The 27912-nt window shown below is 40.4% G+C and overlaps 1 protein-coding gene across 2 annotated transcripts in view; it reads right to left on the reverse strand.

The window, feature by feature from the left end:
* Window positions 1–27912, reverse strand: part of LOC143180571 (uncharacterized) — a 288265-nt gene that overhangs the window by 182012 nt on the left and 78341 nt on the right. The window lies entirely within an intron of this gene.

The raw sequence follows: 27912 nt of genomic DNA on the forward strand, positions 1-27912 counted from the left end.
GATACAGCTTCCAAGTGCACCTAACCACGGGCCCTTCCTGACCCTTCACTGCCTCCGAGTCCAGCGGAAGGCTGACCACCTAAGAACACACCACTTGATCGTGCTCCTCAGTATCTTGCGATATTTCTTCCCCGCCGCTGTACGCTCGAGCGATATCACGTGCGCGGCGGGATCCTCCGAACGCTTCGGTTAGATGGGGTAGATATTTTAAACACAAGCGGATACATTCCAGGACAGTTTCATTCCCAGCGGCGAGCGGCGTGGCACCAGCGAAAATTCGGGCTGCGGGGCACGTAGGCTATTGATTGGCGAACGACGAGCTCGTATTTCGCGTGTGTGCACCGTGGAAGACCGTGGCTCGAAGGGAGACAGAAAAACAAGGGGGGGATACGGAGCTCGTGGCGGGGGACCAGAAATCGTCGGGTCTCGATTTGACCCTCGTATGATAATACGACGGCAGGTAATTTCCGGATTCTGATACAGGGGGAGAGTAATGGGAAAAACAGTAACCCTTCTGTCATATCCGCTATGGATTCATTCGATTCGTCCTGCCCACGGATACGAGCGACTGTTTGCATTTATACGCATTACACCCCCGTCGCGCCCTCCTTGCGTACACAAGCCTACGTGCAATCAAGCCCTGCTGTGTGTGCCGCAAGGTGGTAATTGCTCGACCGAAAGGCAAAAGGGGGGAGGTATTTAGCGAGCAGAGGTGTTCGCTTTTTAATTGTCATCGTGCCGAGGCATTGTGATATCGATTCATGAGGATAATAAAAAATTGTTGTCGATAGCAGGGGTGAAAGACAAAGGTTGGCCTGTTCGATGGCTTCTAAATTTGTTACTGAATTTGTAACGTATTCGTTTTTTCTTTTATGCTTTCTTTTATCTCTTTTGTGTTTAAAAATGTTTGGATAGTTGAACGCTTAAAATGGCAAGTGTCCAAGTAAGTGGAAGATCGAAAACTGCATGTGCTGATACTTAAATTATGAAGTTCTAGTAATTGAGGATACTATTTTATGACAATAGTTTTTTATTTTTAAGTTGTATCTAATGTACTAGAATTTAAAATTAAAGTCGAATAAAATTAATGTTGGAGTACAAGTGTCGGGACATGGTCAAGTAGTAGGATATACCTTAGTTTTGATAGTAGAGCCACATTTTATGGAGTTTGCTAAGTTTATTTATCTGTGAATTATGGGATTTCTTCTAAAGAATAGAGGGCAATTATCGTGACACATAAAAGCAGGTTTCAGACGCATTCCTCTAAGCTAATTATCTTCCTTCAATCAAGCAATAAAAAAGTTTCAAACGAGCACTAATTCCGAGCAGATTATGTAGGATATTTAAAGGACTCATAACAAGACAGTCGTAAAACTACGTCGCTCCGATTAAGAGTATTTTCAAACTATAGGAATTACCTTTAAAGCGGTCGTGGACTGCAATTTCATTAAACTCGAAATGCTGATTGAAATACAGCGTTCACCAGTAGTCCACTGTTATATTAAAGACACGGGAGACACAATTTGTATACATCCTGCTGATAAAACGTGCTCGCTAATGACCACAGCGTCTCATCTTAATTAACTCTAGGAAGTCCAAGCTATTAGAAGGTTTAAAATCAGCTCTAATTCGAAAACTTAAATATAATCGCTATCTGAAACGAAAACAAATTCATGACGACGCGCCGAAATGAATTTTACCTAAGGAACAATATTATTTAAATGTTGGCAAACATTTTTCGCCAAACCACGTCGAGTTTATTCCAGTATCGAAAAGACACAGCCGCTGAACACACGAGAACAGGATACTGCCACGTAACGCTCGATTTAATTTCCATGACCGCTTTCGAGCCTCCAGTCACTGTCAAATTTGTGAAAACGTTCAGCAGCCGCAGCATGGCCGCAAACCAAAAAATCATTCGAATCGTTTGTCCATATAACAATGACCACGGGGACAACAGCAACGACCGCGACTAATTTTTCAACAGTCGCCCCGATGAAACGAGGCGTCGACCGCCTATGCGAAAAATTTCAAAAGCCCCGACTGCCGCTGTGTCCACTATCGTTGGCATACTTGCGTCCGCCTCTCCGTGCACCAAACCACGCGAAACAGTGGTCATCGAGCAGATTTAAAAGCCACGAGGGAACTCCAGCTCTCTTCTCCTCTATTCTTCCCCCTTTCGTGACTCTAAAGCGAAGCCAAGACCGCGGAAGCGACGGGCCCTGGCGTTAAGACAGAAAAAGGGAACAAAGAGACAGAAAGAATACAGGAGAAAGCGAGGGTCGGTTGAAACGAAGACGAAGTGGAATCGGAAGGTGCATTGGAAAGGCAGCAGCCTGGCGGACAGGGTGGTCGGACTGCGCGAGGAAGGCTGATGCAAGGGGCGGCTGAAAAGGCCAGAGTGTCGGTTAGCTGGGGAGCAAAGGCATCAGACCCACGATGGTGGAACCGTCGAGAGAAGGGGATGTACGTACGCGTGCAAGAGGGTGAAAAGAAAAGAGGGTAACGAAGAGAGGGGAGAAAGCGTGTAGAGAGAAGGGAGGGACAGAAAAGTCCAGCTTCAAAGGAGATAACGATCTTTGCTTACGTTAATTACCGTCTAACAGGGATGAACGATTGCCTGCGGTAGATCTCGATCGAAATTGATTGTCCAAAGAAGACCGTGGCGATCGAAATCCTCCGCTCGATAAATCATCCCCGACAGAGTGGACACATTAATCCGACCGCCAGGAAAAGTGTAATTGGGAGCCGCGTATCGGGCCAATAGTAAAATAAGCGAGTAAATTATGCCGATTGCAGAGGCCAGGGGCGGTCGTATTGTCCCTGGTTGATAAATTGTTTCCGATAAGGCGACGCAGCTCGAACGAAACTGTAAGTGGGATATCGTTCGACCCGCTACAAGGGTTGACGTCGAACGATTAACCTATTGATATTACGCGGTTACGCGATAAATTCGCCGCGCATGGCTCGACTGGACCAAGGCAAACTACGCTCGCTCTGAAACGCAAACGCCCGTGACATGTACAGGGACGGTTTGTGGACTTGTGTACAGAGACTGAAAGTATCGTTCGTTACTACCACGAGCGCGTCAACAGCGCGACATCTGTATCGCCCGAGAGCAAGGAAGGTATTCTGAATTTCTGTACCGAGTATTTCGTTCCATTCAGTGGTAGCGCATAAGATGCGCATAGTTTCACCAGCGCCTGGGAATCGAGCTCTTGGCCGAGAATAACAGGCCCTGGATATAGGACGCTGGCCAGAAATGAATCAGCAATCGCGTTACGTTTGCTTCCTTCAATGAAAGATTAGCGTGACAAGGGGGATAGATCATTTATCAGTTGGCTGACAGCGATTCTATAAAGATAAGGGAAAACTTTCCGAGCCTATCAACATTTTTACCGGCTCCAGAGCGTTCTCGATTCTCTGTATCGATAAAGGGTCGTTCTTCACGGTCGGGCATCGTTGGGGAAGAAAAATTACGTAAATGTGGCGATAAAACGATGCTGAGAATAGGTTACACGAGGGAGGTCTCCGAGACAGAGAGATCGTGGCACTGTGCAGATAATTATTGCACGAAATAGCCAAACGGGTGCGCGAAGTTTGGAACAAAAGTGATTCGCGAAAACAGTGAAGCGTTCTGCTCGAACTCTAAATGTAAATTAAAGGGAAATTTGTTGCCTGGGCGGAACGAGTTCGCGACACAGCACGATTCTACAAATCTGTGCATTTGTATGTATATGGGGTGTCCTTAGATGAGGGTACCAATTTGGTAAAGCATCAGCTTGGAAAGTATAGGTTTGTACATGTGCGTGGAAGCTATTTTGCTCCAAGTATATTTAATTTAGGTTATAATTGAATCTTGTTAAGAAACTTCTGAATTTAAAAATTAAATATCCCTCTCTCTCAACTCTTGAAACTTCAACAGTGTCTGTTCCGTTTCAAATAAACGAGTTCTTTTGTTAAATATTAGACACGGTTTAATCCGTTAACCAGACCATTAAACCCAATCGAAGATGAATTACCTCTTTTGTTTCCAATGCTGTATCCACCCTTCCACCCCGTACAAATATCAACAGAAGCTAACTCCTCATTTAACAGATTAACACACCATAAATCCATAAAGTCATCTCAGTTCGTTGAAAAGCTCGAGCAACCCTGTCCTTAATCAAGCAACAATTGAAGAGCAAACATTCTGCACACCGAGTCGTGCGTTTCCATCGCCAACTCTTGCCATTAACAACCACCTCTCAAACAGGGTTTCCTCCGACTGATTACCGTTCTCCTCAAACAAATTACATCGATAAGCCACGGTAATCCGTGGATAGAGAGATGCTCGAGCACGGACAAAAGCGCTGGGGCAAGGCAAATCCCGCAGCCTCGGAAAAACAGGAACTGGGTCGATTGACCAAACTCTTTACTTCCCTGTGAATAATGCCGCTCGCTCGAAGGGCCTCTTCTATTCGTCGTTTAATGGAAGAGCTCGGCCTGTAAACCCAACCAGGGAATCGTCGCTTTAAGCACCGCGAGACGATAATCAAATAGTAACGACGCGTAATTGTTGAGAGCCGCTAATACCAGTCCTGAGCTTTCCACGCAGATTCCGATAAATGTTTCACGAGGCGACGACTGTCGTAAACGCTGTCAGAGAGACGTAGGCCAACCGGTTCCTGCGAAGAACACGGCCCCCCATTACGCTATGCAATTCTTCCGGCACCGACTAGTAAAATATTTACTGGCACGTATTTTCGCCACGACTGGGAAGCAGAGAACGAAATTGCCGCGGAGAACGTCGGCTGAAGCGGGGAACAAACGAGGATTCTCGCGGCGAATAATCGACGCGAGTACATCAACCCGTTGGCTCTTAGGGAGATCTAAGAATACTCTAGGTGTAGTCTTCGTTCTTTAGCGAGCCTTTGTGAGCTCGCGGAACTCGTGAACCTGAATATATCAATGTACTAGTTTGAGGAAAGAGGTAATTCATAGAGGGAGGGAGAAAGAAATGATTTCAATGGGGAAACCATTGTGTGACTTTTTTTTTACTTTACCTGCCTCATTTCTGGGCTGTAGGATTTATTTCTGTTCTGTCCTACTTGTTAGTTTTAATGCAACACAGTGTACTTAGAATCTGGACGTATGGATGTATTTATGAGATAGTTCTTCAAGGAAAATTTCAGTCACTGTATAACCATAATTTGAATATTTTATCCTTGACTGCTACACCTATTAGAATTTATTTAACCACCATTGGGTCTTACAGACCGCTGATATTTATTGCGTTATTGTTAACATGAAAGTGACAAATAAAAGATCAAAATCAATTGCTTTTGCTTTGCATATCAGGAATGAAAGGAAGGATATAGATGTAAAGAAGTAGACGGTAGCTATCTCAGAGACTGACAGTAGTAGAAAAATTAAAGACTTCAAGATTAGAGCAATAGAAATTCTTGCAAATTTATGAATTTGAAAATTTGAATTCTTGAATATTTAAAGATTCGAATAAGAAAGAATTTAAATATTCTAAGCTCACGGCCACTTACTCCCAAAAACCTTACAGTGCACCATCAGCACGTTTCATGGATACCACACTCCACAATTTAACATAAATGTCAAAATACTGAAAGTATCGCAGCTTTCAACGTTCCTTCATTGTTCAGTCGTTCACCCCATTCAAGAGTCATCCAGCATCGAACTGGTCTCTAAGCGCGTGCATTATCTGAATCTCAATGCTTTACAACGAAATGGGTAACATTTTTGAGGCAGCTACTTCTCACGCGCGCATCGGTTACGGTTATAAAACCGTTGCGTTTCCGGTGTAGCTATGTAGCTATGTGGGTCGCGCTTTACCGTGTTCTTTTATCACCGCGATAGAACGTATTGCTGTACGTGTACCCTGAAGTTCGCGGCCATTCGAAGGGTATAAACGGCAGCGATGAACGGACATTTAAGTGCCCTCCATTTAATCGCAAACAACACGTATCGATCCTCGGGCGAGATGTTTGCAGAGGAAACAGAAAGATTCGTGCGGTTAAGTGCGAACGAAATTAGAAAATGGAAGTTAAAGTTGCTCGATTGTATCAACACCATGGGACGTATGTTGCTACACATATCGCGTTGATGTTGTGAATACGGTCTCTTTTCGAATCGAATGCAGAGTGCAACACGTTTCACGAGTACAGAACGTTCTATTTGCACTTGACACAAATTTATTCTCTCGTCCGTTTAAATTACAATATTGAAAAAAGCTTATATGACCACGGTTGTGCGGCTATCGTTCGCGCTATTATATTACATTTTTTCCTTGTTAGCTTTCGTCTTTCGATAGAATCGACGATAGTAAACAGCGATGGATCAAAATGGAAATATGTATTTGCCTCGAGATTTTTGGCAAATATTGTGACAAGAATTGGTTGACGAATATTTCATGAGAGACAAGAAAAGCTCCCGTTCCACTTGACATCCGTCGTTTTGCACGACAAATAGATTTGTCGTCAACATTGCCCTTCCAAGCGAAGCTTGAATAGAGAGAACAGGCATTTGCTGTAGAACAGTAAGGAAATGCCAAAAGTCTTTTGAAAACGAAACTATAGATTCTGATGTGAACAAAATCCGAGTTTTAAATAGCGAAAACAAGAATAATAGAATACAAATATTTTCTGTTGTCTTTCAGCCTGTAAAGCTAAAAACAAAAATATGCATACATACTTCTGGCTAGAATTTTAGCGTATATTTAGAAAATAAAAAAATTGGGAAATCAAAACTATAGACTCCTTCAATGTTGTGTAAAGTCTAAGCGAAAGAAAACTTAGTTTCGCTATTCTTCCTAATCTCGTTCATCCTTAAATCATGAGACTCATTGTGAGCAATTGTCTTTTTCTTCGCTGAATGCTTCAAATGGCCTTTTCACCCAGCACCGCAAAAGCCACCTTTTCGAGTCATATATTTTTTGGAACATAACACACAGGAGACATAAAACGCCGACGTTTGTTATTCTTTACTACTTTTTGAGGTCGATCTTCAAGAGCCCCTATAAAACCTAGTTCAGTACTTTACGAGTTAATTCGACATCGTGTAGATACGTATCTGCCCGCTCGCACGAGTCGATGCGATAAAAACGAATGAAACTTTTTAGCGCAGAACGTGTATTTATATACTTCGTTGGAAAAATCGTTAACTGTCACTTTAAAAAATCTAGATTTAGAACGGAAGGCGCTCGATGTGCATCTAAGCCCTTAAAATATGAAATTCTTGCGTCCACAGCTTTAACTCTTCTCTCGATCAAAATTCCATTTCCTTCCAATTTGTATTATATCATATCGTATATCACGGTTTTAAACTTTCTTGCTTTAAGTACCAACAAACTGTGTCAAACAATAAATTTGATTGCTTCGCGTAATGTTCTACTTTGCCTTTGGAAAAGAATTATCTTCCAAAGGTTCAACGAATAGTGAACTGTTACTCGAAGCAAAGCAATTTACTGTACTGCTCTTAGAGGTCTGCAATTACAGCTCGATTTACTGTTTACCGCAAATTTAAGCTCAAGCATCCTAAAGCTTTCTGCAAACACTGTTAATGCTACTTTTAAACGAGTTCGAATTAATTGAAGTTATTTGCGGATAATTCTAATTTATTTTAAAATAAATATTACGTTGCGAAGGTTGTATAACGCCACTGTGTATCTACCTGTGTTTACATTGCTGGGGGGCAGTTCCTGTGCGAAGAAAAGATTTACAGATGCACGATTACATTCTTGCAACGTGACCTAAATCCACGAGAATTTTCTTCCCAAAATATCTTACGTATACCTTGGCTAAATATAGACTTCGTTGCAATTGTCGAGAGAAATGAAAAACCCAGGTCTTCTAATGAGAAAATTATTACAACATGGATAATAAAATTGAAATACGAATTAAAAAGGTTCTAAAACAAGAAGCTATTTCTATAACAGCAAGCAAACGCCTGCATTTATGCAACTCCGAAATCATTAAAAAAATTGTGGCAGAATGAACAGAAAAGTTCAAGAAACGAAACAATTAAAATCTCACAATGTCCACTTCGTAACGCCCTGTCCGTTGCTCTTCGAAATACGATTCCAAAGAAAGTCCCCAATTTCCCTGAAAATTTGTCTGCATCTCCCGAAGTTCCCCCGCACAATTTCAGGGTTTATATCTCGCGATCACCATCGAAACACAGACAACAGCGTCCCCCGTGTTCGAGGGGGTCGGCCGTAAAATTCAGCTGAGGAAAAAGCCGTAAAAGCCAGTGTGTTAATCCGAAGCCACTGAGGAAGAAGCACACGCAGCTCGGCAGGAGCGGCGCGAAATAAACCGAGCAGGAACTGCGGGCCGTGAAAAAGTCGAAACGATCGCGATTCATTTTTGCAAATGAAATTCCCCCTGTTCGGGCGGGGTCGGCCAGATAAAAACGTCAGACTTGAAATTTTTCGTGCGTGCGGCTCGTCTGGCGTCTTCGCTCTTTCTCTGCCCCTCGTTGCGGGGGTGGCTCTGTGCTCGTGGTTTCGCGGGTGCCGTAAGAACGGCAAACAAAGGCGAACCGTAAAACTCCATGCACGAACAGCTCGTTCCTGCTCCCCAATCTATGTCAGATCTCGAAAGAGGGAACGAGGGAACACGCCACCGCGAGCGGCGGAAGTGACGTCAGGGATCAGCCGCGGTGGCTGGGCTCGGGAAACGGGCGTGGAGCCATGGACACGCACACAATCGTCCCCGTCTAGGCCGTGCACTTTGTCCCTTGGGGGGAAAAGTGGCTGAAGCCTTTGCTTAACGATATACGGGGTGTTTACCAGCCCCCGATGTATTTACGGCGGGATTTCGAACGGTGGCGTCAGCCAGAACGGAAAACGTCTTTCTCCTCTTTCTTCCCTCGAGCGCATTCATTCCTCAATACACACCCTGCGAAAACCCTTCGCCCGATTTAATGGCGCGTATTTCTTTCGAACTGAATACATACGCTTTTCCATACGGCTGCTTCCATTAATTACTGAATTGCTATTGTTGTTCTAGGAGAATGGAGGAGGGTATTGAGTTCGGATGTTGACGTCGGCGGGTCAATAATTAGCTGTCTCCTTGGGGCTCAAGGATTGAGATGTCACTTTCATTTAAGGTCAGAAAAGTATAATTATGTTATATATAGCGGCTCTGAGTTAGGTGACCGAAATTTCCCCGGGGTGGTTGGCCGTAGCTATCCCCACCACTTCTTGGAAGTGACTTCGCTGTCTTCAGCGTGACGTATTTAAAGTATATGAGCGTGACCTCCTTGAACGAGAGCGATTACTCATTGTGTCTGTATTCATATCTTACTTGCACTCATTTTTTATTACATTATCTATTTATCCATCCTGAGACGAGTGACTCGGAGGAAGAGAACACTCGGGAATTTCTAGATATAGACCTCCTGAGATAGTTGACTAGGTCTGGTCCAGAAACATGGCCAATTAACGCGGAACCACTGTATGTGTAAGACTATATGAGCATTGGGTATACTTTCAATGGGAGACCAATGAAAGCAATACCAGAGTCGAGATGTGTATCTCTGTTTCGTTTCGTCGTCTCTCTGACGCATGAGCAGTACACACTAGGGTATATGAAAGAGATGGAGCTATACACCTTCCATATATCTCCATCCTTCTATCTTCGCTTCAGCATGCAGTTCCGATGCACCACATAGTCTTATACATATATGAATTATATAGAGAATTGAGAGCTGTGGATAGCAATACATACTATTCAAGTCACAGTCTTGATAAAAAGTCCTGCAAATAGTTTTTGTACTAACTCAACCTCCAATATTTTGCAAGAAAAATATTACATATTACTATTATAATATCGACAAAAGAGTGTGACAACCAGAAATAAAAAGAACTCTATGCAAGAATAAGCAAATGACCGATGATAAATTGTCAATTTTTCCACGCCACATAATTCTGTATTCTAAAATAGAGTTATTGCATGGTCCACTTTCCGCAACTGTATGGGATAGAAATCTAATTTCAACAAACCAATAGATTTTACAAACATCTAGAGCACAGCTACATCGTGCTACAAACCCCCACGAATATTTTCCTATTATCCTTTGAAACATTCATCACGAAACTAATTTCGCAACATAATCCAACTGCTGGTAAAGTTTCCGCCGTTAGCAGGAAATTCTCATCTGTGTCGGATCATTAGCAACAATGGCGTCGTTCGAGCGAAAAAAGAAGTTTCGATAGAATGGTCAGCGAATCGATCACGCGGTGTTTTCGGGGAACGTCCCCTTGTCCCAGAATCTGGCCTGTTTCTGTCACAGACGGTAATATCGAAATTGGGGACAATCTCGATCAACTCGAGACATTTGGCAACGGTGATTACTATCCTGATGAGGAAGATATTAGGAGGCTATAATTACAAATACGCGATAACCCTCGCTCCTGCAGAGGTAATGATCGATTCTGACCCCATGATTAATGGGCACCGACGACGCGATAAGGGTAAATATGAGCCACGCCATCGTACTTTCCACTCCGTAGAATGCCACCGAGCTGTAATTACGTTCTTTATATTTACCGAGACATTACCATAATTGGATTTTAACTCTGACCCTATTTAACGCTCTCGACCCTTCCGTGATGTAGTGTGTGTAAATGTGTGCTCGTGGCTACATCGAGCGCGCGAATCGTGGAAATAACATCCGATGTTACGGGTATAAGGAAAACAGTGAAAGTTTCATGTTAAAATAGCTGGAAAATCGATCTCGTACTATCGCCAACCCCCGACCCTTGATTCTATCAATTGCAGCGACAATGATTCGTGTGGCGTACCTTGTTTAAGCAACGTTACAGTTTACCGCGGCTTCGAAATTTCGTTGCAATATTTGTGATTAGGATGTTGACAAATAAGGGTATTCTAATTTATTGATTATGAAACACTGAAACCGCAGAGAGTATTCTAATATAGAGGAACATTTCGTAAAGCTTACTCGTAATTTTCAGTTCTGGAAATTTGAACAGTGTTTAAAAATAAACAAGAGGATGAATGCATAAGCTGTTGCTAACAGTTGCTGATAAAAGGATTCTGAAGTTCCTCGAATTCATGAAAGTAACTTTCTGCTTCCCAATAGTCGAGATGTTCCTTACCAAAAATAAATTACTCTGGAAGTAAAGTTATGTAAAGTGTTTTGAAAAATAGCGACTAATTTCGACTTAATCGGCGCTCAGTGGAATTAATCAAAGTGTGAAAGAACTCGTTGTAGGTCATCTTTAATGGGAAATTACGAAGGTTCCCGTTGTTCGCGAATAAATTGCGTGAAGCTGAAAATTTAATTCAAAGCTAATCCCGATGTTAAAGACTGTACGTTGCGTTCTCTTTTTCCTCGACATGGGCTTTTATATCAAAAGGAAAAATTTAGAGATTTTATAATTAGAATTAGTGACATGGTTTCAGAAATTCTACCAGCGAAGTTTCGTGAAATCGCTATTTTTATTTAGAAACATAGAGCAGTACGAAAGGAAATCTAATTTATATTTATAGGTGCTTGAAGAGCGCATGAAGTCTAAGCTCTATCGCAATTATGTTGACACGACCATATTGCTGACATAAAATAATATCAAATATTTCACAATTATCGGTAAATTCCCCTCTTAAGCTTTAGCCTCTCTGATTCATGAATGGATATAATAAATCACTTCGACCACGCCACGCACACACGTATACAAAGAAACGCCCTAAATTAGAGGATTTCCGACACCCTCTCAAATAATCGAGCGAACCATCTACGAGGAAAGTTCCCAAACTCGAACTCCCAAAATAATCCTCGACGAATTCGGGCAAATCGTCTTCGCGAATCTCGGTAATTAAGATCCACCCCCGTTAGGTAGCAGTTTCATTTGATCGTGGACAACGCGCGATTAGAGGACTTAATCTACCACTGTACGATCACCAAACATATTTCTTATCTAGTATCACAAATATTTGTGTTGTCTCTCGTACTTTCCTCCATTGAACCTGAAATGCACACAGTCTTTTCCTGTTTTAACTTCAAAGAAACAATCTTAAACAAAGCGACACATGTTTCTCCTTCCACTATGATCATAAATAGGGAAATTTTCTATCTTGTCAAATGGTAATTTTCTAAATAACGTTGAACAAGAGAATTGTAACTTTATAAATGTTTTTTACCTTATTTTTTAAGGAGTTTTTGAAAAGTGTTTTTAATGCGAACTTTGAAGACATTTCTTAAGAATCTCGCGTGGCTTAATAGTAAATAGATGTTATTAATATTAACGACTATTTGAGGGTCATAATATTCGTAATGACATATGTCTGGCACTGGGCAGTAGATTACGACACATTATTTCTTTGCTCAACAGAGATGTACTGTGTGTTGTGATACTTGTTTCCTTCGTCGGTTACAGTGCCGCGTTCATAAAGACATATCGTTCCATTTAAGAAGAAAAATGTCGTTGGCCCCGTGTAGGCGGCAACCATTTAGATATTAGACTCGAAGGGGAAAGATCCGTCTGAGTAGCTCAATTTGCTACAACAGCCGCTTGATAAACGGGGGACCAGAGATAGAATCCTCAGTTTAGTCTATTAAACAGTGGAGTTAAAACCCACAAATTACAGTCTTGAAATTTTTAAAATAGTTGCACTCACACGTTTATAGCTCGTTTATTATACTAAGAATGCATAAACCCTTATTTTATTACAATTAACATAGATTCTCTAAATCAGGAAATGGAGATATGTAAAGCAGAGCAGATCTCGTTGCTTTAACTTTAACTATAAATATCAACCATTTTTCAGTATTTAAAACTTGCATTATTCTTAACTTGAAAAGATTATTTTTAAAACACTAATTAGTACAGTACCATTAATAACTGTATAATGTTTCCATATATTACGTGCAAAAGTGTCTTTACTATTTTTTTTTTCAATATTATAAAACTAAAGCATGAAGCCCAAATGTGCAAAATTTTCCACGGTTTAATTTATTCATGAGAAAGACAACGATTTTTGACACCACGATATTAAATCTTCCTTCAACTGCATTTAATAGATCGCTCATGCTACTACTACTCTCATCAATCAAGTCTATCGAGTTGACAATTGCTTCGCGTTAACAGACACCTGCTCTCCCTATTTAACAATCGACTGATCAATAACGAACAGTGGATAGTGATTGACTGTATTATTCATTGCTCTTACTATAGAATCAGCACATACTCCGTGAAGGTGCAACATACGATCTCATGGGATGGGGTTAGCATGAAAGCGTCTGTCAAGTATCTCTGAATTTCTGAATTCCTCGGCCTTCAAACGCTTCATTCACGTAGTAAATCTACTCGTCATTAGATTCATTCTATAATGACAACGAGTTAAACACAATTCTATCATGATATAATATTGTCATTATACAGTTATTGTATAATTGAGGAATTTGAAATGTCTGATTATCCAATTTGAACACATGAAAACTGAATTACATTAGCATTATAATATTAATATGCAAAGCAGTAACTAGCAGCCTCGACAAAAATCTAAATAATATTAATAATTCTAATACGAAGAATAAATGCTGTTTATATACTGCTCCTCTAATAGCCTCTCAAAAATACATAACATTGCAGTTATACCATTATCATTATCAACGCGTGAAACACACGTAACTATCGTTACATAAAGTTAACGAGTAATTTCTAAAATAACTATTATTCCAATCTTAACAGCTCTCCAATTAACTTCCAAGTCTGCTAAAGATACCCAACGAATCGTGGCGTTTATCAAACCGTAAGGAAACAATTTCTCCCAGAGATATTTGCTCGTGTCGAGGAAGGAGAACGCAGATATTTAGGGTGGTCAGAGGGTATGGATCAGGCCGTACATCAGGCAGGTGCGTATAGTGATTGCTGGCGCGCATTTCCGTCACGTGCGCGCACGTTTTAGCCGGGAGCGTGCAAGGTAAGGTATCGTGATGATTATCGCGGCAGGGTGGGCCAGGGTGGACAATAAAATCTATCATCTAACGGCACGGCGCGCCGGTTATCACCGCCCCGGAATTACCAACGAGCACGCACTGACAGTGACACTGGTTCGCCAGAGGGACCCTTAATAATGGCCACTCTTCTAAATGACGACCGCTGTTGCCTTCGTTCGCATTAATTATAATTACGGGGCATGAAAGCGTCACGTAATATACTGATAAAGTAATAAGCTCGTGAGCGACACGTAGTATGCGGCTGAGTTTTCGTGTCCGTGCTTTCCCGCCACTATTATCGTTATTAGTTTGATAAGCAGGAACAATGTGGTTAATAATGATAATTAAGTGATTACTTCTGGATGTGCCTTTGCCTTTCTGGGTCAGCCTGGCCAAGTTCAGATGAAATCTGTTTATTAGAGGCTCAATGTGAAGTAACGTTTCATTGGTTTGGAAATAGGTGAGGTTGAGAGTGCCCGCGGTGTAATTGTAGATTTTTGCTCATTTTTGTTTATGTGTCCTCTATTTTTTGAATCGTTAAACAACTTTGCGCCGTTTAACTCCAAGTAATTTCAAATTCTATTAACAAGGCGATCTCAAGCATAAAACCCGAATAATGCGGAAATATTTACTTTCTAACTACCCTAAAGCTTTGCATCCACTTGTCGGCTATCCAACATGAATTTTACAACGCATTTATGGGCTAAGTTGGGCCAATGAATTCATGAGAGGTCGATTCATTCAAAGGGAACGCGGAGGCGGAGTTTAAGGAAAAAGAAGCACGAAATGTTATTGAAAAAAATGTAAAATCGTCTTAACATTTTCCCTGGCTATTTCGTGGAACGATATCGGGCGAAGTATCTCGTTTATTTTGCATCGTTAGGAATGTTTCGTAACTGGCGCTGCGTAATTTGATTATTACTCGGGAATTAATTGGTAAGAGGCGATACATGCCGGCTTTGCAAGGTAATTATGTTAATTTCGGAAGTTGCTTAATTATTTTCGACGCCAGCTGCGGATTACTCGGGAATTTCACTTTTCGTTTAACAGAAATCCGCGATTGGGCTTCGTGTAAAGCATACGAGAATAAATTACACCATTGCGACAAATTTGGGAGACAAACCTGCTGTTTGGGCCAATATTGAAATTAGCGAAAGTTTCTCGTTCTAAAAGAGTGGAATAAAATTGAAGCATTTCGAACATAATTGCACTTCTATTTTTATCGCAACTCAACAACAATTCGATATAAATTAATTAAAATTTCAAACCATAAATGTTCAGAAAACCTAATATGATCACAATTTCTACCTTCTTTTCTAAAATTCAGGTTTTTCATTATCATAATTTTCTGTAAAAATTACAGCCGTAAAATATCAAAAATATTAAATATCAAATAGAAGAATAAAAATTACTTTCAGGTGAAAAGGCATATAAATTCAATAAAAAATTGTGTCAAAATAATTAATTTTCCCAACATGAATATATAACTTTCCATATTGAATTCCATAGAAACATAGAAGGTGATCAGGTAAACCAGAAACCCTCTAATGGGTATTGACACCACTTACAATACCAACATCATTTAGAATAAATGCTGCCAACATTCGGAGGATTTCCATGTAAACTGATCACCCAGTACGCCCCATTCATTCTAAAAATATCCATTTCCGCCATTTACATCGTTCACCATTACAATCCTCCGATTTTCCATCTCTGCAAATCCCCGAGCCGTTTTTTCAGAAACTAATTGCCGATCCTAGAACGACACAATGCTTCCGCGTAGAATTGAAGCCGAGTAACGATCCATAGAACAGCCTTGACGTGTCTATCAGCTTGTCGGTCGTGAAAAATGCACGGCGCGTTCCACGCCAGGCGATATTCCAATTGTACACAAAGCCTGCGAAATTATTAAACCTCGTCTCACGTGGCCGCAGCCAGCCGCTGATTCCACACTCTTCTATCGAACGGTTTATCCAGGTAAATAACCTTACGATACCTAGCGCGGAGGTCTTGATTATCGCCAGGTCATACACCTCCCCATATTTTCTTCCCCGACGGATGGAATCGGGAAATTCGAACGCGATATGCTAATCTTGTCGTTATAAGGCGTCACTCCGCCTCGTCGTCGAGGCACAGCGGCCATATCCTATCCCCCCCCGTTCGATATTTTTTCCACCCCCTTTTCCGTCCGTATCGCTCTAAAGCGATAAATTTCACCGCGACAAAGCTCGAGTGTAGCCAGCAAGAGTCGACGATGTCGTCGATACGCCATAAAGGCTAGTCTGCTCGCCGGGAAAATCACATTAGTGATGTTTCGGTAATCGCTTTTATATCCGCCGTCCCGTGATTGACAGCGTCGACACAATCAGTTTTTGCGTCGCGTTCCAACGCGGGGGCGGAAAATCGGTCCGCGCGGAATCGACTTTTCCGCTCGCGAATCGACACACCGTCACGATACTCCCCGTCCCCGGTTCCTCTGTGCGCGGAGCCCTCGATCTGCTCTCGACAATCCGGCTCAGAGTATTCGATTAAACGTTTATCAACATTAATTTCGCCTGTGCATTTTATACGAGTTTACTACAGTGAAACGGGGCCGATAGGATGCACTGTTTCACGACTGTTGCTGTTCCGTCACGGTCTCGCGGTACCTGATGCAGCGAACATCAAAGGGCAGGAAATGGGAGAGCGTTCAGATTTCGAGTGATGTGGTTCTTTTCACCGAGAGGGTTTTCTTGCACTGATACGTCGGGAGAAATGGGCCGTGTGATGTTTGGATAATCTTAGGGATTTTTTAACGAGGATCTCTCTGCTTGGCAAACTTTATTTTATGAAGGAAAGGTTGGTTTAAGCGAGCTTGTAAGTATAGCTTTAGGTACTTCATTTTAAGAACAAGTGTAGTGAAATATAATGATTAGAATTTTTAGCTGAATAGTGGGCTGAAATTTACTTGTTTCTATCATTCTATGTTATAAGAGCCTTTAATCATCCATTGATGGTTAAATAGTACTTCCCTCGATTTTCATATTTAAATCTACTGAATTTGGATTTTAAGCAACATTTTAACTTCAGATTTGTTAAGTACCTATTTTTAATTCATTTCAATGAATTACACATCCTTTTTTCTAATATCTTATACAGAGTGGTCTGCTTAAGTAAGGGCACCTAAATATCTCTTTTTCTAATTGTGGTGGTACAAAAATATCTTACTCGCAATTTGAATAGTATCGAGGAACTAATATACATATATGTATATGCAAGGAATATTTTTTTTATCAGTCTCAAGTAAAATATTTTTTATATCATCACAATTGGAATAGATATGTAGGTGGCCTTACTTAAATGGACCTTGTATACTCCAACATCCTCACAAATTTCTTTCTTATTCGAAAAATAATGTCCTTAGATTCATGCATTCTCTAAGGTGAGTGCATTTATAAACTGGAATGATACATCTTATGGATGCTTATCGCGAACGAGCGATTACATTCCAAGGACGCATTATATATCCGCAGCTGAAGGCTTAATTTTTGTTCCTCCATTTTAGTAGTAATTTGCACGCGACTGCAGTTTAAGGAAATGCTATCTCGAGGCGGTGCAACTTTATTCCAGAGCAAATTCTATCTTCGCTAGCTCACGGAAATTATTAGTGTGGAGAAGTTAACTCGTTCCTCTGCCTATCAATTTCGCGTAAAATTATTTGGTGGCCTATTTCTGAAACGGAGGCACTCTGGCTGATGAAGAAGTCTCATTAAAATTTAATTACATTTTCTATGGTATCCGTTGCGTGCTGAAGTATTGAGATATTTCAGACTTGAAAATAAATTTCTCCTGCGGGACTGGGGAAACGCTCAAAGAAGAAACGACATTCTTCGTACCACCAAAACGAATCTACCCATTCCGTCAAATCAATATTGACGTCAAGTTTCCCAATTGATTGATTGATTCACAATCTCAGTTACTGGCGCATCCAATTAATTCCACTGTTTCCTTCTAATTGATCATTACCATCGACACACTGCATTTTCAATTTAGATATCAAGCTTCAAATATAAAATAATTAATCACGATGTATTATATTTTTTAACATTCCCACGACAATTATACCACCATTACTATGTTTACTCAAACAAAATCGACAAATTCGAAACTAATAAAAACACACAATACTACTCATTAAAGATTAACGCGAGCATATCACTTTTCCACTTTCGAATAACTTTGCTGCTCTTCGACGCTCCTGAACAAGGAAACAATATGTTTAATTCAACGTCAAACTTTTCCGCCACTTCGGAACTGGCAAGACACATGAATATGCATATTTAATGCAGACTATATCCCTAATCTTTAGCGATACTTCCGCAAAGCTCGCTACGTTCTAGATAAAGCCATGCATTCGGTTGGCGTGTACTGCTTGTTATCCTTTCACGATAACCGACCACTATTATCTCCTTTATAGTTAGGCCTTCATTGTCGCCTAATTGAAGCGCAGATGACGGTCGGTATCACGCTGGGCGAAATCACGATAGCCACGTTTCGACAATCGTATTTTTATTTATAGCGATGACGTGATCGACAGTATCGATGAATCCCAGGTCTCCTCCTAGGTTTTGATTGGAGGGAGGTTCTAGAGCTCTGGACCTCACACTTTAAGAGGCTTCATTTTTTCATATCCTAAAGTAAATTTCTAAGAAAGCAATTATTATGGATTTATTACTGGTTCTCTTGAAAATTCACATTTATTATAGACCTTTAGAATTTACTTTGGCCCAAGGATTGAAAAGTTATCCTCTATAAAATCCACCCAAAAAGTAGGGAAAATTTTAATACAGTATCAAACACCCTCACCCCCGATGGCAAACTTATTTCTCTATTTCATTTCAAATACATCATTACCTATAAGAAAACACGATAGTTATCCTCTATAAAATCCACCCGAAAAGTAGGGAAAATTTTAATACAGTACCAAACACCCTCACCCCCGATGGCAAACTTATTTCTCCATTTCATTTCAAATGCATCATTACCTATGAGAAAACATGATAGTTATCCTCTATAAAATTCACCCAAAAAGTAGGAAAAATTTTAATACAGTATCAAACACCCTCACCCCCCATGGCAAACTTATTTCTCTATTTCATTTCAAATACATCATTACCTAGAAGAAAACATGATAGTTATCCTCTATAAAATCCACCCAAAAAGTAGGAAAAATTTTAATACAGTATCAAACACCCTCACCCCCCATGGCAAACTTATTTCTCTATTTCATTTCAAATACATCATTACCTATAAGGAAACATTATAGTTATTCTCTATAAAATCCAGCCGAAAAGTGGGGAAAGTTTTAGTATAATATCGAGCACCCTCGCCCCTGCTGGCAACGAGGATGGACGAAGATATAGGGTGCCTCGCTCGAGAAATTAGAGTACGAATAACAAATCAATCGAACGCTCACGATTAAGCGGACGCTTCAATTTCCGGGTTCGTTCGTCGCGTTCAATTTGCCGGGACGCGCGAGCTTCCGTTGCATCGCGAACGTGATCATAATTCTTCGCGGAGGTACACTGATGGTCGGAAGACCGTTCCGCCGTTCGAATGGCCGCATATGGCGCACTGATACTTTTTTGGAGCAGCAGCTGGGACGGGCGGAAATGCCTGGGGTACATATCTGGGAGCTGATAACGTATGATGGATTAACAAGTTTGTGTTGACTTCCATTTGCAAGTGTAATGTTTGGTAATTTGTAGTAATTGTAATCCTCGATTGGCTCGATTAACGTTTTAACTACTGTGTAGATTGTGCACGCGCGAGAGGCTTAGTCGCTGGATTATGAATAATATTAGCGTTAGAACTTTCGACAGAGATTACCGAGCAGAAATGAGTGCTCTGAAAAGAGTGTTTTAGAGTGCTCTAAAATAAATTTGAAATTTAAATAGCAACGGTTTTAGCTAAAATAGGGGTCACTCTGCGTGGTACAAGAGATGGAGGGATAATTGAGTTTTGAATTTTTAGTCTAGTGAACGTTGCCAGTGGAAGTTCTAAATATGATTCAAATGTATTATATTATCATATTATTAGACTGTGGATGATTATGCAGATTCCTGTTTTCGTACGAGAGACTAGAGAAATGGAACCTAACTAAGGACCTGTTTTAAAGAACCTGTCTTGAAATATTGTAAAGTGTATTTATCTTCTGATAATTTCTACATTTTTCTATATTATACATCTATATAAATTCTGTATTCTTTTGCACACTAAAATCTCTCATAAATGCATAAAGATCCGTTATTTAGATATTAGAATAACTGAATTTATAATATAGATATTCTATAAATCGTGTGGAATGGTATGACTGGTTAAAAATGCTCGCACTTCAAATTTTTGAGTAAGCAAAAATGTTACAGATGATTATCTCGTGATTCGTCGATTCGTTAAAAAATATCTCGATACGCGCAACGGGGGTTTGCAATTCAATTCGTAATACTATCGCGCGCGAATAGTAATCCAAAAGTTGAGTGTATAGGTGGGATGGAGCGCGTTCATTGAAGCATCGGAACGATGAAAAACGATCGCATCAGCGAGGTCTCGGTAATCGCTTTTATATCCATCGACTGTGATTTACAAGCCAGACGAACGTCTGTACCCGTTTTTCGCGTTGGCGAAGGTCACTGAAAACGAAAAAACCGAAGCATCAGGTGCCGCGGATCGATCGTAGCCTGATTTGAGTAAAGCTCGCGTCAATTTCATTGCCCCGTTATTAATTAATTACTCTCATAACGAAGCAGTTCGAGTAGTGTTAATCGTCCCATTAATTTAACGAGAGGAATTTATCTTAATATACTTTTTACCTCGAGGCTGAATAAAATCGCGAGACCCTTCAGAATTTTCTTCAAAAATTTTCTGGAACACCCGCTAAATTTTTATTTTCGACAGAAAGAGAATTAAACAAATTACACTCTACGCTGCATAATTATAAGAAAGCAGTAATTTCGCTGAGTCTTTCCTGGCATAATTATTTCCTTCCACTCTGTTTTCTCAGTTGAAAACGGTTTCACGCAAAAAATGATTTTCTGTTTCAAAAACAACGCGGCTAATTACAAAAAATTCCACGTACCTAAGCATTCTATTTGCTTCGCTTACATGAAGAATCATCTTGACGTACTTATTGTATTTCATCTTTACTTAATACTCTGTATAACTCATTTCCAATGTGTGTATAATCGATAATAGACCATCAATGTTCTACCAATTTTCCACTTTGATGCGGATATTACATTTCGTTTCTGCCGCGGATGGTCGGTCGCTCCATGCAAACGTTCCTGCACGTGTGTAAATAATAATGCTCGTGTAATCAGTGCGTTTCTGTATCAATCCATCGCATCCACCTAGCCATGGGCTAATGCACTCGGGCACCGAGGCCTGGAGCGCAGACGGCAGGAAAATCGCATTAGTGAAGTTTCAATAATCGCTTTTATATATCCGCCGATGGTGATTTACGGTGGCAGGGTGGAATCAGCTTTTACACTTCTTCCTGGCTGTGGCAACCTTCCATTCGATGAGTAGGGAAAGTCGATCAAAAATAGCAGATCGATATGGCAGAGTGTCGTCAACGATTTAGACCTGATGCGTACGAGCAATATTTTGATGCACGATCTCGCTGCGAGCATATGTCTGTCTTCGTTGTTTGTAATTGAGAAAATAAAAAAAGAACACATGATCGTAATGAAATTGTGCATCGAAGTATCACTCGTGTGCATTGGCCCTTAGGCTGCGGTTACAGTGGATGCATGTTTTGACGAATTGATGTTCTGACGAATATGTCTAAACATATATGAGCGAGACAAGTTCAGACATAGTCGTCAGAGCATCGTTCGTCAGAAAATGCATCGAGTGTAACTGCAGCCTTATGTATCGCGAATAACGAGCGTTGTTTAGTTGTTTCATCGATTCATGGCGATGAATGTGAAGAATGACATCGAGGGAAACACATTGCTGGACCGTTATTATAAGTTGACGAATGTTGTCGTTTTTTGTTTAGTTATTACAGTTTGCCATGTGGGAAAATACTAACGAGAAGAGTTCTATAAATGACGCGGCGATATTTAAATGAGTTTTTGTAGTGTAAAATTAAACACAAATGCTGTTGGCTGAATATGGCTAATGGTTTAAAAAGCATTTGATGTTATAAGTTTTGAAATCTGTTAAGGGAAAATAAGGCCTTTAAAATTTTAGTAAAATTTAGTAAAATAGAAAAGTATAATTATACTTGGAGCTACGTATTTAGTATATTGATTGGTTATTCTGCAAACACTATAGACATGTTAATACATCGGAGACCAATGTCCCAATTATTGAGTTAGGGAATAGATGTCTTCATTAATCAGGGGCACAACATTTCAGTCATTTTTATATTTAGAAGAGTGTTGTTATTTGCTGAGGACAATCTTGGGAAAATACACTGTTCTCGAAAGTGTTAAAAATGGCACAGTAAATTGTAACATTTTAAAAGATGTGAAATTTTCTTGTTAAAATATACATAATATCATTCTCATATTTCATAAAATATTGCACAGAGTGAATGCAGACTTTTGTAACTGTCTGCGTGTCTATATAAAATATTAACTCAGTCTTCGAAACTTTTAGTCTTTAATAAACAAGTTTTCCTGTCCCATTAAAATGAGAATTCCAGTGTTTATTAACTGATGAGGGAGTAATCACGCGTTTAAACTTTTTTTTTTCTCGTAGAAAGTAAAACCCAGATTCCCCAGTAGTTTCATCACCGACACAGCAGAGTTTATATTCTTTTTCTATAACAATTTTTTATTCGCTCGACATGGTTCCGTTTAAAACGCGAATCGGTCCAATTCAATGTTTTCTTTGACAATACATTTGATCAAACACTCCTGCCTACATGTGTGATTTATTAGCAACACGGGTACAATCGATTTCGCTACCTAACCGCCTCACATATTTAGTTTTAGGCCGCGTAATGTCACGCATACGCGATTCAGATTCGCTCTTGTAATTACCCATGTCGAATGTAATATCATCACATTATGGGATAATTAATAGGGCGGACGTTATCATTAATATTTCAACAGGAAGACGAGTTTTGAAAGCGCCGTTTTTCAAATGCAATCATTGTTTCAATATCGTTTGACACAGGGCATCGTATCGAGTCAAATTTATTGCGCCGACGTACAGATGTTAGAGATCTATTATCTCTATGGCCTAATAAATCGCGAGCAAAAATCTACTTTCAGAGGAAATCATTATTTCATAAACTACATAGTGTCATGTAACATTGTATAAATCGATTCTCTGTCGTTATTCTCTATCAGCGGCTCTGTAATTTATTCACGTGTAATCTGTCGCTTGCCAAGTGCATTAATATTTATCGCAACAGTTGCAAACGAAACGATGGAAGATTACCCACAGCAAGTTTTTGCCGCGCAATCACGCGAGATGTGGGTTACAACGTAATTCTGACCGATGTGATGTCAAAATTAACTCATTTTTCTCCATTACAGTATTTGCATACGCTGAACTCGTTATACGTTTCGTGCTTGAATTATTATACAATATTATTTCAGTGTAGGCCAATTAGTAGGTATATTCATTATATCTTAGGAGAACTCCTTAAATATAACGCTCACTGTCTGTTAGAATTTACAAACTTTAAATTTTTGAAATATTTAAATCTTTTAATTTTCAAATAATTCAAAATTTTGAAATATTCAAACCGTCTAATATTCAAATTATTCAAAAGTTTGAAATGTTCAAATCTTTTAATTTTTAAACAGTTACAAATTTTGAAATATCCAAATCTTCTAATTTTCACATTATTCAGAATTTTGGAATATCCAAATTTTTTATTTTCTAAATAATTAAATATTTTTAGAAATAAAATTGTTAATATATTTAAAGTTTTAAATCCCACAAAATAAAATGGATAGGGAGTATTACATAAGAAAATACTGTAACGCCGATAACACGATTGTTTATCTCTCATAAAGATCCGATTCACGATGGAGAATCTGTGAATTGCTATTGCGATCAGATATCAATAAGGATACCTTGCTAGTGATACGTACACCTATTCGATATCTCGTTCGGTAAAACGAGAGCGCAGAGATGCAGCATGATACCCTGTACATTTAATAAGGCCGTGGCCGCCTTGTTGCCCCTTGGTCCAAGCTATATTGCCTAAATAGACGTCAGCGGAGAATCGAAGTGGTGAATAATAAAGTGAAACACGAGAGAAATCTGGGCCACGAGGGAAAATTCTACTAAAAATCTCGTGTTCGCCTAACATCATCTAGTCTCACGCGAAACAGAGTTAATCCTTTCCAAGTCGAAGGCTTAAGCTCCTTAATTTAATATTTCAAGAAACACAAGAGACGCATAAGGTTATACGAATATACGAAATACTTATTTAAATTAAGCTCCTTCTAATGTAATTGGCCTGTTTGCCTCTTCTATGCAATTTTTCTTAATTTCCTAAAATCACTGCAGAGCAGGTCATGTTGGTGCGAAACGTGAAATCCAATATGAATTTAGTCTGTGATTTTGAACCTCTGATAATTGCAGAGACAGGAAATTATTTAGGCGAGCTGTTTATTCGATGAAACATTTAATTATCGACTATCAATGAAATACTTAGGTAATTTATCGCGCTCGTGTATTTATTAGACTGGTAATTAAGTTAGCTTGGGATATATTTTCAGAGAACACAAATATTTTCCGTAAATGCTATTTGGTATTCTTATCTTGTCTGTCTTTTTCTATAATTAGTTTCTTTATGTTCCACAAAAACTGAAACGATAAGAGGCACAGATATTAGAGCTTAAAAATAAACCAAAAAAATAGTCGAACAGAATTCTAGCTTGCGGTTTAAATCCTAAAGTGGTAGAAAAACCGATAAATTTTTTAAACTAGTAACACGGCATGAAAAAATAGATAACGCTCGAAAGAGAGAATATTGATTTAAAACAGAGAACAGCAACCTTTAACTATGTAGACATTATAAACACGTTAAAAAAAATTGCACATTAAAAAACTCTACCACTGTACACTACAGGGATATCCATTATACGGCGAACCTTTATCGAAAAATCGAGCAATTTTCACAGAAAAAAATGCAATTAAAAATACGACTAATTAGCGATGCTAACAGTTCACAAAAAACTCAAGAAAAAAAAAACAAATAAGAGAAATTCAAAACCGCTCCACTTTCACCCCACACAAGTTCTCCCCCAAAAATGCTCCACCTTCCAGCAAAGCCACAGAGTCGATAAGAAAGTCTCGGCCAGTGGCGTTTTACGAAATTTATACTCCTAGCTTTCGGCCAGGCAGCACCGCGCGATCCTCCAGTTCCAGATAAATTGCTTCGATAAAGAACGAGACGTCCACACGTCTTCCAATCGAACAATGCCGCCCTCTGCTAACATTGTTTACTGACAAACGCGATTGGACAACTGTTTCGAGCGCGATCGGCGGCGAGTAATATCGTCGGGGTACCGTTGACGGTGGCGTAAATCCACGGAAGAAAAATCGGCGACCGCAGAAAAAGGCATATCGTGATGGGCGAAAGTTTCGAACAGGGACACCTGACATAAATCGCCAGAATTTTACGAGGTCGTTCTGCTCGCTCGTTCCCCGTCCCCTCCGTTCTGGTACCTGCGCACAGAGCTCTTGCGGTGGTGCGGCTCGACCTGCGAGTGACGGGTCCCTCGAAACCGCCTTGACAGGGACCTGCCAGCTGGCCGCAATCGCAGACAATTAGACACCTGCGAGGTTGCTCGCGACTCGAGTCGTTATCTCCGTCTTGGAGGACGGGAGCCTGCCGCGGTAAATTTTCGAGAGTACACTCTCCTGTCGCTTCCAACAGAGGCGCAGATAAGATAGAGCTGGGGTCGTGACCGCGGGCATCCCGTGAAAATTAGCTGACTTTCCGTTAACGCCGTGTTCCGCCGCCGATCCGAAAGTTCGACCTTAACCTTCGCCGCTCCCAGCCGCCCACCCTCAAGATTAACGACGCCCTCCTTTGAACTGGGAATCCTCCGACGAGATAAGGAGGCTAGATAATACGGGCGGATGGGAAAAAGGCTATTTAATTTTTTCGGAAGCTACGCGACGGCGAGGCGACTATTGGCCGTTGACACGATGACAAACGAGGAATCGAGGGAGATAAGAACCCTCGAAACTAGGCGACTGGATTAAAAACGCAACCGAGGAAACGGGACCCAAGGGTGCTTCGAAGGGTCGACGTCGCATCGAAATCTTTGAAAGATGAATCGTTAGTTCGACGGTTCGCCGTGTGTTGTGGCTGGGAAGGGAGGAGGAGGGTGGTAGATGGTCTGAGGGATGTGGATAATGAGAGGTCGGGTGTTGAAAGCTGAAAACCTGGGGATATATTTTATACAGTTTTTGGATAATATATTAGGGAGTGATATTAAGAGGAAATATATGTTTAAGGAAATATATTTGGTGGAAAAACTCTACTAACTGCTGACATCTGTGGTAAATTACTGTTGGGTGCAGATGAGGGTTGACATGAAGAATATTGCGGAAAGGGTCCCCTTTCAATTTTATTAAAAGTATTTTTACGTAATAATATTATGAGATTCATGACTATGTAGGATAATCAGAAATACATGAGTGAATATTTTCTTTTTATAATTTTGTGTTCTGAGGAATACAACCAGGACTACGTACTACATACATACACTCAAGTGCTTATTATTTAGGTACTAAGTATTTTCTGTTTCTACTTCTATCTATGTCCGTCGCTCAATAGTATTGTACTGAAGATAAAGTTTTAGAAATTGGGAGAATTCAGTCTGAAAATCTGAAAATTCAAAAATTCAAAAATTTTTTAAGTTTTAGATTTGGTGAATTGGAAGTTTGGAAACGTCAAAATTAAAGAATTTGAAGAATTCGAAAATTTAGATAAGCGAGAGATTGAAAATTTGAAAATTGAAAAATTTAAGAATACAAAAATTTAGAAAATTGGAAGTTGGAAAAGAATTGAAAAATTTCAAGATTTAAAAGTTTAAAAATTTGAAAATTTGAAAACTGAATGCTTACACAATTGACAGTTTAAAAATGTGAAAATTTGGATAACTGGAAGATCGACAGCTGAAAGATTCAAAAACTAGCAAACTCTTCTAAAAAAAACTGAGCCTTCCACTTAGTAACCTTAGGACACCAGACACAAACGAATGAAACCTCCCTCCCCGTTAATCAATTTATAAATCCACTGCGGATAACACCGCCCTCACGTACCGTCACAGGCAGCCTTCGATGCAAGCGGAATGAAACAACCTTTCGCAGTCGAAACACCCTTGAAATAGGAACAGAGAAGATCGAGAATACCAGACGTATCGCGGAAACACATCCCCAAGGAATCGGCGAAGGGTCGGGAGCCGCCTCGAAAGCTACTGTTGGCGAAGAGAAAGGAAAGCAGGCGAGATAAATCTGTTTCGAGGCGAAGATCATCGAAATTCCGTAGACGTAGAGCGCGAGGGTAAAGCGCACGTAGGGGTGGGCGAAACCGAAAGCAGATGGGGATTGATTGGCTCGTGTCTCCGGCGCTAGTGCAAAGGCAGCCCCGTCGAATCCCGAGTACAAAGGGTCTTATGCACGCGCGCACGCAATCACGCACACGTCGAACAGCAACGCGACTTGCTGGCCGAGAGGGCAACGCCGATAAACACGCGCGTTGCGTTTCGCCGCGTCCCGCTCGATGCACCGCTGGGGCCGCGTGTACGCCTGGGTCACGCGTATCGCGATATGCATAATGCGTACGTGTGCGCGGGCTATGCACTCAGTGACGTGTATAACGCGCATGTCCACGGCTAAGGCACGTGCAAAAGTACACACCGCGGGTACACGGGGGTCAACACACGTTCCGTTTCCACCAGACGGATAGAGGACAGT

Source organism: Calliopsis andreniformis, chromosome 6 (assembly GCF_051401765.1).
Source record: "Calliopsis andreniformis isolate RMS-2024a chromosome 6, iyCalAndr_principal, whole genome shotgun sequence".
In the NCBI taxonomy this organism is placed as follows: Eukaryota; Metazoa; Arthropoda; class Insecta; order Hymenoptera; family Andrenidae; genus Calliopsis; species Calliopsis andreniformis.